A 4652-nucleotide genomic window follows, 5' to 3' on the forward strand; every position below is an offset into this window, starting at 1 on the left:
TAGATAGATGGATGGATGGATGGATAGATAGACAGATAGATGATAGATAAACACAGATAGATATCACATTTTCTTGATCCATTCATCTACTGAGGGGCATCTGTCAATGTTGTCTTGATTTTCATTTCTTTTATAGCTAGAGACGATAAGCATTTCTTCATATGTCTAATGGCCATTCTTATTTCCTCTTCAGAGAAGTCTCTCATTAAGTCTTTAGCCCACTTATTTATTGGGCAGTTGTTTCTTTGAGGATTTGTTGTTGGGATTTAATTTTTTGATTTCTGAGTACATTTTAGATATAAGACCCTTGTCCATTTTATGGCTAGTGAAGATCTTCTCCCAGTCCATGGGCTTTCTGTTGATCTTGATAACTATGTCCTTTGCCATGCAGAAGCCCTGAAGTTTTATGCAATCCCATTTGTCCAACCTTTTCTGATTTGTGTGTTTCTGGGTTTCTATTAAGAAAATTTCGGCCTGTGCCAAGGAGCCCTATAGTTTCTCCTATTCCTTTCTTTAATGTTTTCAGGGTGTCTGCTTTTGTTTCAAGGTCTTTGGTCCATTTGGAGTTGATTCTGGTGCAGGGTGATAAATATGGATGTAGCTTTATTTTTCTACAGGTGTTTAACCAATTTTGCCAGCACCATTTGCTGAAAAGGCTGTCTTTCTTCCATTCTATTTCTTTAATTCCCTTGTCAAACATTAGGTGGCTATAGGTCTGTGGGCTCATTTCTGGGTCTTCAGTTCTATTCCATTGATCCTCATGTCTGTTCTTGTGACAGTACCAAGCTGTTTTTATTTCTAGGACTTTATAGTAGAGTTTGAAATCTGTTATTTATATTCCTCCAGCACTGTTGTTTCTGCTAAGGATCGTTTTTGCTACTTGGGGTCTTTTATTGTTCCATATGAATTTTTTGGATTGCTTCTTCTATTTCATTGAAGAATGAAATTGGGATATTGATAGGTATCACATTGAATTTGTAGATAGCCTTTGGCAGTATTGCCATTTTCATGATGTTAATCCTCCCAATCCAGGAGCATGGGAGGTTTTTCCACTTCCTTAGTTCTGCTTTAATTTCCTTTTTCACATTTTTAAAGTTTTCGTCATAGAGTTCCTTCACTTCTTTAGTTAACTCCTAGGTATTTTATACCCACAAGAGTGTATCATCTGCAAGGAGGGAGAGTTTTACTTCATCTTTCCCAATTTGGATCCCATTTATGTTTGCATCTTGTCTTATTTCCCTAGCTAGGCATTCTACTAACATTTTGTGCTTTCTAACTATATACTTTTTTTGGCTGATCCCGGGGTTTGAACTCAGTGTCTTGATTTCTGTGCTTGTTCTGTGCTTGTGAGTCACGGCTCTAGCTCTATTTTTTTCTGGTGATTTTGGAGATATAGTTTTGTGTATTTGGGAGTTCTTTGTAGTGTTTCAGAATTTTCTTAGTTCTTGATCACATTTTTTCTTTGATTTTCCTTTTGCTACTTAGACATGATCATTTTAATTACCTTTTAAGTCAATGATTACCTTGTTTGCCTTCTCAATCTTCTGTTTATTCTGTTTAGTGATTTTCTTTTATTTTTTAAGGTGTACACTTTAATTTCAAACTCAAGATAATTACTATACAAAGTAGGACTTTGTACAATAAAGTATTAATAATAATAGATAATTCTATGTTTGTTCCATAAATATTATATGCTTATTCTTCACATTGATAAATGTGGGGCCTAATGGGTCACAACCATGGCAATGTAGCCTGTGATTTCAAATCAGTGGAGGCACTTCAGGGTTATCTTCAAAGTCTGGATGTTCCCCACCAAGTGTAATTTTGGGTTCATATCTCAACCTTCTGGATGCATGCTGATTTTCTTGAACTATGGTAGTTATATCAGGGCATGAATGCTTGCTTGGATCAACTTCTAGTTTCTCAGTTTGCTTGCTTAAGTTTGTTCTCAGCTTCTTTTAGTGGGGTTTTCACATATTTGTATGCTCGTCTACCATCTGTGATCACTTCTTTCACTTTGGGCATGCAGATGTCCCATTGTCTGAGACTTTTTAGCAGGGATATTGTCAGGCTTGACTTCTACTGGAAGGATGAGCTGAAATGGCTTCCCTCTGACCACTATTTGGACATAAGTTGACTGCACATCAACCTCGATTAAAGAGGTATCCATATACCTATAGATGGGCAGGTCCAGAATGATTTGGTTATGTTTTTCATCATCTTTCAAAGAAAAGTCAAGCTTGGGTGCATTGACATTCAAGGCCTTCCCATCCTCAGTGGCCAAAATCTGGGGCAGTTTCACTGCCTTCCTTTTGTCACTTAATTTCTCTTGGGCTTTCCATTGTTTTTCTACATGTCTAAGAGTTTCCAATCTAGATTCAGGTGTAAACACAGGTGGTTTATTCCAGAATGCTAGGTCTTCTTTACTTTCATCTGATTTCTTAGTGTTTTGTTGCCCTTCTTCCATTTCTGGTGCCTGGACATGCCTTGGCTCTCAGTAGAAGATGGGAGAGCAGGAGGGATGTCTGTGTCCCAGTGCCCATCAAAACCAGGGCTGCATCTCTGTTTGTTGTCTTCCTTTTCAGGATCTTCCTCAAGTTTCCTCTATTCCTCTTCTTTCTTTTTTTAAAGTACTTTTTATTGTGAAAATACCATACAGATGGGTTAAAATTACATGAGCAAGGTAATGAGTACATTCCTTATCAAGCATTGTTGCCTCCTTCTTTGTTTCCCCTTCCCATCCCTTCCCATCTCCCTCCACCCCATCCTCCTGGCCCCCACCATGCCAAAGTGGTAAAGTTCGTTTTTCGACATAACCTCTTGTACATCTCATTGTTGCAATGGGTCCACCTTCCCCTCCACAAATTATACCTACATTAAATACGGTGAAAACAGATGGGCTCTTTTGAAGGAGTAAGCTTAGTTCTGCTCTCTGATTTGCTGTTCAATTGCTGGATAGTCCTGAAATGCCAGAATCCTTTCTGAATACTCTATTTCTTGACCATCCAACCATTTTAGCTGCTGTAGGGTGGCCACCACGAACTGTGAATAGCCATTGAAATCAGCACAGGGATTCCCCATGCAGAAGAGGTCCTTCAGGTGGATATTTAATGCTGCTCAGATCCCCAATGAAATTTTCTTAGTTACTTTTAGTCTGCTCTAGAACTTTTATGCAATCTTTTTTATAGCTTTTGTCTTTTGTTGGCTAGTGTCCTCATTTTCCTTACACATTGAATTCCTTTAGTGTTTTTTTTTTACTTTAAAGTTCTGTTAGCTTTGTTAAGTGTACTTAAGATAGATGTTTTTGCTTTGTTTTGAGTAGCATTGGGATTTGAACTAAAAGCATTGTGATTGTTAAGCAATGATCTATCACTTGAGCATAGATTCTCTGTTCTTTTTTTCAGTAGGCTATTTTTCAGATAGGGTCTCATAGTGTTTGTCCAGGCTGGCCTCAAGCTACAATCGCTTAAATCTCAGCTTCACAATAACTGAAATTATAATGTGTTCACTGAGCACAACCTAAGACCACTGTTTTAAAGTTTTTTCCTAAGTTCTGTGACTTTACTTCCTTAGGGTTAATGCTTGTCAACTTATAGTATTATCTTGTGCTATGTTTTCCTAGTTTTGTATGCATCATGATGTTTTTGAAAATTGAGTTTTAATAATTAAAATATGGTACATATTGAAATAAAATTCTTTCCCTTCTCAAGATTTGATTTTTTTTATCATTAAAGGATGTTATGGACCATTTGTTGAGACTACAAAAATATTTTTGGAAAGACTATTTCCTCCCATGTGTTATTACCAAAGTCTCTGTTCTTTTAGCTTTATTTTCAACTAACGTTTTGACAGAGATTTCCTGGATTGCCAGGAGCTCTCTATATCTGAGGATATTCTCTGTCTTTTGACATTCTTAAAATGTGTCTAGATTTTCTCTGAGCCCAGCAATCAACCCAATTAGAAAGTATAACATGTTCTAAGGTCTTGTGTGAATGAGAATGTGTGTCCTGGGCATATGCATGTTTCACTAAGCTGTTGTGTACATGGTTACTTGAGGGAGTCCTAATTTCCCCAATATTTTCTCCCCAGGGTTTTCTATTGACTTCATCCATAATCTTTGACTCTAAGTAGCTGTGAGTCTGTAGTGGCTTTACAACTTTTACATACACAGCCTGCTTATATCCCATCTGACTTTCAAGTTAGGAGAAAGATAAATGAGTGCTTTCCTAGAGCCTTTCTGGAATCCCTTAGATGATGAGGGCACATATTCAGTCTGCTCTGCTCCCCTTGTTTTGAGACATTACAACTTGTCTTACAGACTTTAAAATGAACAAACAATAACAAAACTTTACTCAAAAACTGAATCTGATGGAGTAAGGATTTATAAAATCCTGAAGAATTGGAGTTTGATACCTGATAATAGGTGATAAATGACAATAAATACTGAAGTGTAAATAGAATGGGACAATATGGTCACAAAATAGAATATAAATGTTAGGGTATTTTTTTTTGTCCATCATGGGGTTTGAACTCTGGGCCTAACCGCTGCCCTCAGCTTTTCAGCTCAAGGGTAGCGCTCTACCACTTGAGCCACAGGGCCACTTCTGGCTTTCTGGTGGTTTATTGGAGATAAGTGTCTCATGGACTTTCCT

At 37.4% G+C, this 4652-nt stretch overlaps 1 pseudogene; it reads right to left on the minus strand.

Moving 5' to 3' along the window:
- Positions 1-1760: 1760 nt before the first annotated feature.
- On the minus strand, positions 1761-3130 carry LOC138839490 (dynein axonemal assembly factor 11-like; annotated as a pseudogene).
- Between the last annotated feature and the right edge of the window lie 1522 nt (positions 3131-4652).

Source organism: Dipodomys merriami, unplaced genomic scaffold (genome assembly GCF_024711535.1).
Source record: "Dipodomys merriami isolate MVZ:Mamm:240054 unplaced genomic scaffold, mDipMer1.0.p SCAF_3, whole genome shotgun sequence".
Lineage (NCBI taxonomy): Eukaryota > Metazoa > Chordata > Mammalia > Rodentia > Heteromyidae > Dipodomys > Dipodomys merriami.